The sequence below is a fragment of the Gymnodraco acuticeps genome, unplaced genomic scaffold (genome assembly GCF_902827175.1).
Source record: "Gymnodraco acuticeps unplaced genomic scaffold, fGymAcu1.1, whole genome shotgun sequence".
NCBI lineage: Eukaryota > Metazoa > Chordata > Actinopteri > Perciformes > Bathydraconidae > Gymnodraco > Gymnodraco acuticeps.
In genome coordinates, this window is record NW_022990398.1 from 1787334 (window position 1) to 1801614 (window position 14281).

Consider the following 14281-nt stretch of genomic DNA (forward strand, 5'->3'; position numbering starts at 1 on the left):
CTTACTGTCGATTGATTATTCTTGTTAATTACACAACATTGATTGGTTTAAATTGTGTGCAATGCTTTTGTATTTTTCCCCTTCGATTCGGAGAAACAAATATTTTTTTCGGAGTAAAGGATGGCAGAAGACACTACACTACCCAGAATCCCCAGCTATCGTTTGGACTACACCATGTGCTCTGTTTGACAAAACCCGTGATAGTCCTCAAGCTCTGTGATTGGAGAGTTTGCTCCGAGGGTTACGCCGAGCCTCGAACAGCACTTGGAATGGGATGGAACCACGGCAGACTGTCCAAAACTGGATTTGAACGGGTCCACCGCGTCCCCCCCTCCCCCACCCTGTCCCCAGAACTACACATACACTATTGTGTTTCGCAACATGTTCTCTATCTATGGCACGTCTCTACTGGGAGTTGTAGTTTTAAAAGACATTTTCGTATTTCCCATAATAAGAAGTTGCCAGTATTAAACTGTGTACATCCCTGGAGGTTTAGGGGATAGGAAACACTCAAATTTAAAAAATAATTAATAAATGGGTGAAAATTGCTTGTGCCCATAATGGGCAGCATTAATATATATACACACATGCCAGCTAAGGCCAGAAGAGCTTTATTTAACAGCTGGTCTTGTGTTTGTTACATTACATTGCATTTAGCTGACGCTTTTATCCAAAGTGACTTACAATAAGTACATTCGACCAGAAAGACACAACCTTGAAGAAAACAGAATCATATAAGTACATCAGGTTTCATAGAGCCAAACATTTCAAGTGCTACTCAACTGGCTATAGACAAGCCAGTCCTTTATTAGTATATAAGTGTTTGTGACCCCTGTTGTTAATTGATAACATTACATTACATTAATTGATAAGCCTGAAACATGCACTTGTCAAGGTTCAGAGGCAAATTTTGCAAATATGGCAGTAGCCATCGATCAGCTTAAGATAAGATATACTTTATTGATCCCAAGTTGGAACATTTGCGTTACATCAGCATGTGTAACAGTTGTAAATATGCAGTGGTGTTTATTTGTAAATCATTTAGTATAATCACACAAATTCTGTGTTTTATATTTAACAATTCTGTGTTCTTTATTTATTGATTGTTCAATACCTGACAAGGCCGGAGATTAAATATCTACATACATCTTATAAGAGTATAATACATTATGTATAATATCAGTTAAAATAAGTGCTTCAACATAGTTAACATTGCTGGAGGTATGCACAAATATTGATAGATGTCTTGTAATGCACTATTGAGGAACCTGCGACCCAAGTTTTTCATTCAATGCATAACTACACCATAGTTGTGTATAGGCCTATATGATATGTCAATAAACCTTAGAAAATCTTGAAATCTTGAAAGGGATGTGCAAAATAGTCATTATATACAGTCTTTAATTAACTATTAGTAGAGAATAACGAGTAATGAATATACTTTATAGGGATCCTATTAATATCTAATAATAAAAATAATGAAATTCAATAACATGCTTTAACCACTAGGTGTCCCTTTATATCAGCTGTGCACCTTTATGGTGTAAATACAGCCTATCTACCAATTGGATCAAATATAAAAGTCAGCCGAATTAGTGTTGATACTGCAAGAAGACGTATTGTGTGAAAATAAATGTAAGATGTTGTTTAATGGCTGATATATTTATGATCCACGTCACGTTTTCAGTTCCTCATGTTTGTCTAGAAGTCTTCTCATCAGGGCTCTATAAATACAGAACTACAGCAGATATGTAATATTTAATGCAGCAGAACCGTGTATTACAATGCCGTTATGTGATGACTTTCAAAGAGAAAAGCAAGCACACTCGGAATAAAGTATTATTTGATTTTTTTTAAATGTTTTCGGTCTGTTTCCGGTATTTGTTAATGATGATGTGCTGTGAGATGTGAGACTGGAATTGCACAGGGGAAAATAACGTATCTTTAGATGCAGATTTTGTTAAACTAATACGTTTGCGCTGTGGACCAACACTATACATTGACGGGGAAGGGGGTAGCAATAAAGATAACACCATTAAACAGTTACACAACATAACAGAAATAATATCGATAGCAGCGTCCCTAGCAACCACCTTGGTAACAATGAAAACGTTCTATGGACGCAATTTCCTGAAGTAATCTTCGTAATAACTAGCAAACTAAAGATCATGTACATCCACTGCACACATAATCTGAAATAACAACTCATATTTCTCGCATCAAATGACATCAAAACGCATTTTAATGGCCAAACTAACTTTAAATAATAAGCATTTTTCACCGAGAATAAAACGAAGTTCGGCCATGTTTTTTTTTTCTGCAGGGAGAAATTTGAAGATCACGTGACATAGACGCCAGCCATTGGAATGAATGGTGGAAAAAAACGGGGTTTGTCAAACAGAGCACATGGTGTAGTCCAAACGATAGCTGGGGATTCTGGGTAGTGTAGTGTCTTCTGCCATCCTTTACTCCGAAAAAGTATTTGTTTCTCCGAATCGAAGGGGAAAAATACAAAAGCATTGCACACAATTTAAACCAATCAATGTTGTGTAATTAACAAGGATAATCTGGTGATTTTTAGTCGATGAGTAGTGCAGATATCACTGTAAAATCAATCGACAGTAAGGGGAATACTTACTTCCGGGTGTACAATTCTCCGTTATCCAATGAGAATGGACGCTCACATTGCCTTTAAGGGCAGCCGACACAAACGAATGCCGTGCTTCCATGAGCGTAAAATCCCGCCGCAGATGGGAATACATTGCAATCAGTTGAAAGCTATTTGCGTCCCTTTATGAAGCTGAAGGAGCCTAGGAGCATCACAACTGCACGCCACGGACACTGACCAAACGTCGCTCCTGGACGATTATGGAGTGAGAGTGTGTTGCACACACTCACTCAGCCTTATATTTTCTCAGCCGCGATGCTGCGCGGAGCTCCGTACACACAAACACTCGGAGCTCAGGCTGTGAGTGTGTGTGTGTGTGTGTGTGTGTGTGTGTGTGTGTGTGTGTGGTGTGTGTGTGTGTGTGTGTGTGTGTGTGTGTGTGTGTGTGTGTGTGTGTGTGTGGGTGTGTGTGTGTGTGTGTGGGTGTGTGTGTGTGTGTGTGTGTGTGTGTGTGTGTGTGTGTGTGTGTGTGTGTGTGTGTGCTCAGGCTGAGCTCCGCGGTGTCTCGCTGTCTCGCAGACCCCACGCAGCAACCAGGAAACGACACCAGTAATCCAGCTCACACTGTCCGCTCCTCGAGGCTCAAAGGGCGGAGCAGCGAGCCCCGCAACGTCCCGCCACGGCACCCAGACCCCACGCAGCATTCTCATCTGTTTGTCATTACTGGTGTCATTTTCTGGTTGCTAACAAATGCCATTTTAACACATAAAACACTGATGTCCAGCGGAGGTTGACTAATCAGAAAAGGATGTGGGCGAGCTGATCAATCGAGCCACAGTGAGCTCATAGGGAGAGGGGGGCAGGAGCTCCAACAAGGCGTGTAGGACAGAGAGTGAATACACATACTATACAGTCAGAGATGCTGTATGAGAAACCAATGTGAGTTTGGAACATTGAACAATGTAAATATATTCTAGTAGACCTCAACAGCATCACAGTCTGGGTCTTGAGTTGAATAGGACTCATTGAAGGTGATCAACCTTTTTATTTTTCTTCAAAGGCCTATTTCTGTTTGTAGAGTTTGCCTAATGCTCTCAAATATATATTATATAATTAGAAATATAATTATTGCTGCTGTGTCTGTGCATATCTAAACGAATTAACTCTGTGTCATTATTGCTTAATCTTGTTTCCTCATATACCCAGTTGCTGTTTTTTCATCTCCTTGTATGTATATCCTCTTTCTGGGTAAAACTTAATTTGGTTTGGATGAGGAAGTAATGAGAGATATGAGAAAAGTTAATAACCATGAATTATGTGTTCAAGTCTGTGACTTCAATACCTCTGTGATCTCTGTGATTTGCCTTTTATTGTTTGAAAGCATATGGTATACATTTAAAAATATTCCAAGAAGTGTGAACAGAGCTCAGGTACCTATAATCTTTAACATTTTAGGTATTCCTCCAAACTAAACAACAAATGCCTTTTCGGATGTTATGTTTCAATTAAATATTGATATCACCAGTCTATGACTCTTTTCTAAAGTTTTTTTCCGCACCACATATGATAACAAATGTCATGAAGCCATGTCATGTCTACAAAGTAACATTGTTAAAAACAAGAAAAGTGCATTTATTCCTATAGATGCCATAGGATGAAATGTGCCCCCTAGAAAATGCATTTCTCTGTATACAGTCATTTTTGTACTTTATTTTTTTTTTTTAAACATTCGCATGTCTTACATAAACATGTATTTTGTCTTATACTGTGCATGATGGGGCTGGTTCATATATTGTAGGCTTATGTGGACATAAATAAAAAAGGTGTTGCAAACATACATCAGGATTAGCTCAGTGCATTGAGTGCAGAAGAGTATAATGGTGGGGAGGTTATGAGTCAGCAATGTGTTTTTGATTGATTGTGGCTATGGTTGTAGGGTGCCTAAACGGACTGAAACTATAGCACTTCATTATAAACCAATATATAGAATGATTATTATAGTAACCTTGCATCTTGTACCTTCTTACCATAAAATCATTGCATCATCAAAGCCTTTATAAGTTATTCGTTTGTCGTTTTAAGGTATGTAATAACCCAACTGGTTCTACGTTTCAATTTAAAACACAGGTAAGGCCTTAAAGTGATATTAATGAGTAAATACCACATGTGGTGGAAAAGTTTAAAGATGAGCCAGAGTGAAAGGATTCTGAATTTAAGTTACACTTCTCAGGTTATTTATTTTCAATAATTATAGGCTCCAAAGCACCTTTCCTGTGTGGTATTTAAGCTGAATGGCAACAGTAAATAATCATCAATGAACTCACAAACTGTACGTTTCGTCAGCCAAATAGATACAAAGCTCACAGCCATGGTGGCCATTTATCCATAAATGTGGTGTTTCCTTTATAAATGTTGGTGTCCTCTCATCTACGAAAGTTTGTTTGAATCAGAGTTTGCTGGGAGCTGCATTTAAATAAAAAAACCTTACAGTTTTCTAGGGCTAAGATGCCTTCTCACAGTTGCAGTTCAGTCTTTTGGATAAAGCTATTAGCATCCCTACTTCCTGTCTTGCTCTGCATCACATTCCCATCTCATCTCACCAGAAATGGGTATGCAGTAAGAAATGTGTGAGTGCAGGGAGCGAATCTTTCACTTTGTAAATTAAAGGAGACAGGCTTTCTCTGCGCTGCTTTAAAAATGAGCATCTCTCCAAGCTGCATATTACATTTCAATGACTTTAGAAAGCATTTATTCCTAGAGGTATTTTTGCACATTGTCTTATTGATATGCAAGGTTGGCAGAGTTTGACCAGAATGTAAGTGCATTTTGCTTATAAAAGAACTGCATTTTCACAGACTATTAATCTTGAGAGGTTTCTGGGTGAGACAGTCACCTCAGTCACGTTTGATTGAATATGAAGGAAATTGCTGCACTAGCCTCTTGAGCATTCAACCAAGTAGAACATGTAACGGGGGCAGAAGTATATATGACCCTAACTCTTAATAGAGGGAGTTTAGGTCCAAGGTAAAATTGAAAATACTCAGCTAATTTCATCCAGTGCATGACCTCTGCCAGGGACTTTATTGCCTCTAATTCATCAAGGGTTTGATTTGGAGGCCATTATTCCTGCTGATCTGAGTTCTCTGCTGGCATTCAGAGGCATGTTGGGAATTGTAGCAGAATTGTATATGTTACTGTTGGCTGCAAACTATGATCACCTGACAGGTCAATGAGCGCCTACAAGCCCAGATAGACACATTATAACTGTTTATAAGCTGCAACCGCTTCTCAACCTCACCAGAGCTACAGAGAGAACATTGTGGGATAGTCGGTTTATTATTCTGCTATGAAGCTGCCATGATTTTGTGATGCTTTCAAGTGTGCCAAAGCGGATTGTGTTATCCAGGGGCGGTTCTAGGGGGGGCCAGTGCCCCCCTAACACTGACCTCTGACCCCCATGTGGCCCCCCTAACAATGAAACGTTTTTGTTTTTTTCATTGTATATTTTCTGGTACTCGGTTTGCCAAAAACCGCAGGATTTTGTTTCTGTAATGTGAGATTGTGCGGACACCCTTATGTAAAGTAGAGATGTAACTGTTCATTGCCTTTATTTTTATATAAATATGGTGTTAGTGCAAACATTGCACTATAACTTAAGCTGAAGCTAACAGTAATAACTATAAGATATATCTGAAATAAATAAGTGTACTGAAACAAATACCAATAACTGTATTGCATTGTTTTCTTATGCGCAATTACTTCATACTGTCTAGTTCACTTTTTCGTCCTGCATTTATTGTGCCCCCCTCAGAAAATAACTGGCCCCCCAGTGGCACCCCCAGTCAAATTGGTCTAGAACCGCCACTGGTGTTATCCTTAATATTCTTGGAAACGTGGAGAAAAATCACTTTTATTTGCATTCTTTATTTGCAGTATTCTCATAAACCAGGATGTGTGTTATTTTATAGTGTGTTTCATTATCATAGAAGAATAAACTGTGAGCAAAGTTGCCAAAGAAAACTAAAATCCCAGTATGCATCCCAGAGTGCGTCATTATGTTTTAGAAAATAATATTAGATCAAACAATTATTTTAAGTGATTTCACACTGTAATGCCTGGCAACATGTCCAAGTAAATACATTTGGAATATTGCATTAAATGCAGCCTTGTTATTCATATTGTCTAAGTGTCAAAGAAAATTCATGTATCATTTGTCCATCAAATACATTTATGTGGCTTATCTTTGAAACCGAGTTCTTATAATCCCGATGACTGAAGTTGTCCTCTCTAAAAGGTTTAAGATAAACTGAAAGGCGAGCACATCAGCTCTGTCACTTCCTGTCGAAATACACAAAGCTCTGTCCATTTTACTGACACGAGAGTGCCATCTGCTGATCGAAAGCATACACAGCATCCATCCGACATCTATACTATAACAGACCCTGGGTATAAAAATGCAAACACAGCCAATCTTCAAGTCATTAGCTTCATCCTGTTTTACTATGATGCTAATGCTAAATGTTTAATTTAAAGCTCATTAATCAACTGCGACTGGAAAAGTCATATAAGAGGCTAAAGTCATTGAATGCAGCAAGTGTGTACAGTAGCTCGTGCAGCCTGTTAATGATAAGGAGCTGAGAGGATGTTACATTTTTACAAGGAAAAGGCGGTCCAATAAACATGAATAGGTCTAGCATCAGCCGTTATTGCATTTAGAAAACACAACTGAAAAATAAAGACACCAGGAGACAATGGCCTTGCTTTCAGGCAGTGAAACAATAGAAAGTTTCCCATTCAGATGTGTAGATACTGTAAAACCTGCATTTGAAACCTGAGGAGGCAAAGGAAACAAACCCCATGCGATGTTTGGATAATCTTGAAAATAATAAGCTTTATTAATGTCTGTTTCCTTCTTGAGAGACACTCCCATACACATACTTGAATCTTGGCAGGCCCTGTTCATGTTATTGTTGTCTCCTGCTGGTATTACAAATAAAAGAGATACTGTCTTTTCTTCTGATAGAAAAAGGACTGCTGGTTGCCTGGAAACACAGCATGCCGAGAAAGTTAACAAAGTAAACAAACAAATAATACAAACCAATTCACTTTTTTATCCTCATTTCAATTTAATTCAGTGATTGTTTTCTTCCAGTGACTTTAGCATCATAAAATGTTCCGTCATGCAAAAAAAGTCATTTTGAAATCTAAGCATATTTTAGAAATAATGTTGCTTTTTAGCGTCGCCATGAAAAGGTATGACAGTAAAGCAGTCACCTTTAGTTACTTTGTTTAATGATTTGACATATATCACTTAAATAAAAATGTAGTTACACCTGGAGTAAATTCACAAGCTCTGGCACTCGATCGTTCCTCTCACGCTTGTATCAGTGTGGGTTTGTTTTATGATCTAATGTATGGGCATAGATATGTCTCATAATTATTTGTGTGAACATAAAAATAATTTGTGTGTAAATATGTGATTTGTAAATGTAAAACAACATCCACAAATGCATTTAAAAGATTTGCAAACTCACAAATACATTTGCATGTGTATTTTCGGAAACCACGTGATGGCCTGCTGATGACGACATTTCCGCATGATTTTTACATTACATTACATTGCATTTAGCTGACGCTTTTATCCAAAGCGACTTACAATAAGTGCGTTCGTCCAACAAAATACAACTTGAAGAAAACAGAATCATATAAGTACATCAGGTTTCATAGAGCAAAAACATTTCAAGTGCTACTCAACTGGCTTTAGAAAAGCCAGTCCTTTATTAGTATAAAAGTGCTTCGTTAATAGTTCTATCAATCTATCAGATTTCAAAGTAAGAGCATGATGGTTTGTTTAATGCTCTGTTTTTGTATTATAATGAACAGCGGAACGTTAGATGCATTCTTCATCACCATCACCATCATCATCATGTTATAGTGATACAGTTAGTTTGTGTTATTGGTTCAATATAGCATATATCGAGCACTTTCGTTGATGTTGAAGTACAGGCTATACGCCACTTTCGGGTCCCGGGGGGAGCAGCTGGCAGCGAAACAGCCCAGATAAAACTCTTTCTTCATTGTTTGTTGTGTATTCAGTCAAGCGGGTCGAAGTTACAAAGCACTTCACATCTTATTAATCGGCCTAATTTTACCTTACCAGTGCAGTAATAAAGTAATCTGTAGAAAAGCACCGTATTTAGGTCAGGGTTATGGTGATGAAGAATGCATCTAACGTTCCGCTGTTCATTATAATACAAAAACAGAGCATTAAACAAACCATCATGCTCTTACTTTGAAATCATGCGGAAATGTCGTCATCAGCAGGCCATCACGTGGTTTCCGAAAATAACCGAGTGACACGAGTCGATTTTAGCCGAGACCGGCGGAAAATATGTCTCAAAATTCCGTGTGTGTAAAAAGACGATCTGCAAACAGAGATTTGAGATCCGTGAACAGAGATTTGAGATCCGCAAGCGCATTTTTGGTCCACAAATACAAAATGGATTCACAAATGCCTGATCGAAAGGTGTAAATGTTAAAGAGATATTCACAGATCTTTTTTTTATTTGAGAACATATTTAGCGTATTTGCAGATCCGTTTTACACTTGCAAATGTATTTGTGAGTTTGCAAATCTTTTAAATGCATTTGTGGATGTTGTTTTACATTTACAAATCCCATATTTACACACAAATTATTTTTATGTTCACACAAATAATTATGAGACATATCTATGCCCATATAATGGCTTGCCACTGAAATAGAAAAGGTCATTAATAATGCCAAAGTAGGATAATTATACTTATCCATCAAGCCTGATGAAACCAATCATCTAAATAAAATTCCAGACTGCCTCAAGGACTTAAAAACGTGGATGACCTTACATTTTTTATGTTAAACACGGCCAAAAAGTTATTGTAGGCCTACTGTAAGAATCTACGAAACAAACTATCTAAAGATATATGAACTATGGATGGCATTAATTTGGCCTCCAGTGAGACTGTAAGGAATCTTGGTGTTATATTTGATCAGGATTTATCCTTTAACGCCCACATAAAATCAATCTCTAGGACCGCCTTCTTTCATCTACGTAACATTGCAAAAATCAGTCATATATTGCCTCAAAACAATGCAGAGAAACTAGTCCATGCATTTGTTACTTCAAGGCTGGATTATTGTAACTCTTTATTATCAGGGTGTGCCAAAAGGTCAGTTAAGTCGCTTCAGCTAATTCAAAATGCTGCAGCATGTGTACTAACCAGAGTTAGGAAAAGGGACCACATTACTCCTGTTCTGGCTGCCTTACACTGGCTCCCTATATCATTTACAATTCTTCTTCTCGCCTACAAAGCCCTTAATGGGCAGGCGCCATCTTACCTTAAAGAACTCATTATACCCTACTGTCCAACTAGGGCATTGCGTTCCAAGAATGCAGGGTTGTTGGTTGTTCCTAGAATCTCTTATGGCACATTTCCACTGCAGCGGGGTAGCCCCGTTTAAGCGTCCCTAAGCGTCCTCGCTCAGGCCTCGGGCTGCCTCGCTGGCCGTCCGAGGCCGTGGCGCATTCCCATTACAGTTTAGGACCTGGGGTAGCAACGCAGTGTAGGCGGGGCGATCGGCTTTTTGGGCGGAGCGACGCTGGGTAAAACTGCAGTGGCGTCATCTTCAATGCGACACAACTCACAAAACACACACAACAATGGAGGATGTGGAAGCGATCGTTCACTTGTTTCTTGGTGTGTGGTTTGTTATCACAGTGTTACAAAAATGCTGTGTATAAAAATGCTGCAAGCTTGCTTCTAGATATATATGCGACGCTAGGGATGATCTCGCGTGCGATCTTGTGACGATTCTCTCTGACCAATCAGCAGTCGAGAGTGTTGACGTCACTAGTTCAGCCCTGGCCTGATAGAACCACGATTTTATGGGGCCGGAAAAAGAGGGAAAAAGTACCCGCTAGCCGGTGCTACGCTATATGGAAAGGCCACCAAAAACTGTCCTGGCCGCTTGAGGACGATTAAGGACGCTTAAACGGGGCTACCCGCTGCAGTGGAAATGCGCCATAAAAATACAATGGGAGCCAGAGCCTTTTCTTATCAAGCTCCACTTTTGTGGAATCAGCTTCCAGTTTGTGTTCGGACGGCAGACAGCCTATCCGTTTTTAAGAGTACGTTTAAGACCTTCCTTTTTGATAAAGCTTATAGTTGATAAGAGAATCTAATAAGAGTGCATTGACGTAGACAAGTTGTGCATCTTCACCTATACATCTTAGTTCTTACTCTTTTCCCTCACCCTATCCTAAGGGAGTGCATGTACGTAGACACGTTGTGCCTCTCCACCTCTGTTCCTTACTTCTTACTTGCTACCCCTTTCCCTCAACCTATCCTAAACTACAGTTTTCTATACAGCGGACTACAACATGGATGTTTAAAAAGAACGACGGACTACTGTAAACTCACCTAGAGACTCTGCACCGTGCTCTGATGCTGTTGCTTTGCTTTATGAACGTGGACAACAGAGAAACATATTCTTCATGACCAAAGTTGGAATTGAAATAAAAAAGGAAAGTGAAACTTATGCTCATCGTCACCCTCTCCCTCCGGTCCACATAAATACAAATGATCCCAATACGTATGATTGTATGAACTATGAAAATATCTTAAAATCAATACAAATGTATTTATTATAAACGTAAGTCCTTACCATCTATCACTGTGTATATCACCATTCAAATATATTTTAAAAGTTGAACAAACCCCACACAGCTCAGTAAACACTGTGAAATGCTGACTTTATTTGATCATTTCAGTAAAAACTAACGTTCATATTTCTCTTTGATTATAATACTGATGAACGTTCAAAACAAAGCACTTTGGCAACTTACCACATACGTTTTAAAATGCTTAATAAGCACCGTAACTTTCATGGTATCATTTCTCGGTCATAATCGGTTGTTTCCGTGAACGGCCGACTGCTGTGTGACGGCAAATGCTGCGGCCGCAAGGCATTGTGGGGCAGCACTTTCTCCTCTCCTTTCGGTAAGGGAGGTCCAGTGGTTCCTAAGCTAAAGGAGGTTATAAAGGAAGTTTGAAACCTCCTTTCCTTTCATAGAGAATTCGAAACGGCACTTATCATGGCTGCCACTGAGGGACTTCCGGGTCATTTCACTCTGTTGGGAAGGTTCCTAAGCTAAATGGACTATTCGACTTCAGACCCTATCCCTCCGTAGTCTTTCAAGTAGGAGGAGAAATGCCAGCGTTCTCCTCCGGTTTACAGGCACTGTGTAAATTATATATATATAGAATAATTATGATAATGAATGCATTTTTTTACCACTAAAATACAGCAACACATCTTTGATTCATGTCGTTTATAACTGGAATATTACAAGTATTATTAACTTTGTCTGTACAATGTAGCCTGTCCAGGAAATATGCACAAATCAACAAAAACTGCGAGCCGGCAGACAAGACGCTCCGCTTTTGAAATGCTTCCGAAACGCTCCTGAAACGTTCCTGAAACGCCCCCGGTAGGGTATGACGCCGGAGGAGGCTGGACCAAAACCGTGGCGCAGCCGTAACGCGACGCAGACGGACCTGGTGGAATCGAGGGGTAAGGGAGTGCATGTACGTAGACACGTTGTGCCTCTCCACCTCTGTTCCTTACTTCTTACTTGCTACTCTTTTCCCTCAACCTATCCTAAGGGAGTGCATGTACGTAGACACGTTGTGCCTCTCCACCTCTGTCTTCTATCTCCTAGGGTCAAAGTTCATATGGCTAGGGATTACTTTGACCGAGATGCGCTGGCCCGTGCCTTGCCTTGGACTTCTACACAACTGCTCATGTCTTGGTGGACTGAGTGGAGAAGTTCAGGAGATATTCTCCCTAAATTTGTGATTAGATTCAGCCCCTAGTTTTGCTGCTATAGGCTTAGACTGTCGGGGGACACCTTACTTCTTCCTTCTCTCTGGCTGCATCTCAGGTCGGTTAAATGGAATCCTTGCGTCCCTCCCACCAGGGAAGCATGGAGAGACGCAAGGAAACCACGAGAAGCAGGGAAATGAGTTTTAAGAGCAATGGGACGTCCTTTACCACTGTTTCCAGTCATTATGCTAACCAAACCTCCATTACGTACAACATTTTAACATCACCTAATTCTCTTCGATAAAGAAAAAAACAATTTTGTGCAAATTGAGAACAACTATATTTCCTTCATTTTAAAAGTTTATGGAACCTGAAATCCTTAAATTCCTGCTTATTTACTGATAGGATTGGTGTGAATGTACAATACACTAAACATCTATTATTCAGCAGCTTGTTTTGTAGGGAAAGGCAGTCTCACAAGTAAACTGATTATGATGGCTCCCAGTGTGAAAGTGTAAAAGCGGGATGCAATGTAGGCTGCAGGAGATGATGTTCAGACTCCTCTCATGGACCTATAGCTGTCGAATGACTTAAAGGGAGGCACTAATTTGAGGGATTTATCACATGCTGAATGGGAGCTGATGTTTTAAGAGACCTATGAGAGACCTAGACAGCAATCATAAATCTTGGTTCATGCCTGAAACCGCATATTTCCATTGCATCTCTCATTTCACCACATCAAATTAGCTGTAAAATGTGATGGAACGGACCAGAGCCCATTCCACGGATCACTAGAGGAAGGATGGCAATTTTCAAACCCAACTTCTGCAATTTAATTTCAGCACTGGCTTGGACTCTGAAGTGGAGAAGTAATATTGAAGCATTAGTCATAAGGAAATGCACTGTCACATCAGTCTGATGTTGTCTTGGTCTGAATGTACGGGAACATAAGTAAATTACAGATCTGAAGTCAAATTGGCTGTTTTCATAAAAATGAAAACATAGCCAATCTTCAGGTCATCAGCTTCATCTGGTTTTACTATGATATATGATAATAATGCTAAATGTTTAATTTAAAGCTCTTTAATCAACTGCGACTGGAAAAGTTATATAACAGGCTAAAGTCATTGAATGCAGCAAGTGTGTAGCTCGTGCAGCCTGTTAATAAAACAAAGAAAAATTAAGAAAAGAGAAACAGCAGCAGCTTTTCTCTTTTGTGCAGGCCCTGATAAACCTGAGGGAGAGGCTGCACCTGGAGGGAGACAATCAATGGTAGAGATGGAGGGAGACACACACAAACACACCACGGCACGAAACATCAGACAATTGATGGCATACTTGAATTCTGAATTCAAATAGCTGTATTAGCATGACCATACAGTACAGTATTGCAAAAGCATTGTACAATAGGCTCCAGAACTGTCAGTGTTGAGGTAAGTAGGACCCAAACGCAGTACAGAGATAGGGAAGGCGGGTACCAAAGTTCAAAAGTAAAAGCGCGCTTTATTCAAAAGCTGATACAAAACAAAGAACAATTAACAATCACTAACCAGGGGCACAAGGAACAGGAAACAAATCACGAACAGGCAGGTAACATCGACGACGATTGCACAACAAGCTCAAGGGAAGACAAGACTAATACACACAAGGGTAATCTCAAGACAAGACACAGCTGGGGAGGGGATGTGAAACACAGGGGCAGCAGGAGGGCACAATAGGGTTCAATCAGGCACAGGTGGGAAACTAAAGACAGGACGTAAACTAGACAAGACAGAAAGTAACAGACATAACATGGGGGGTGAACACTTTT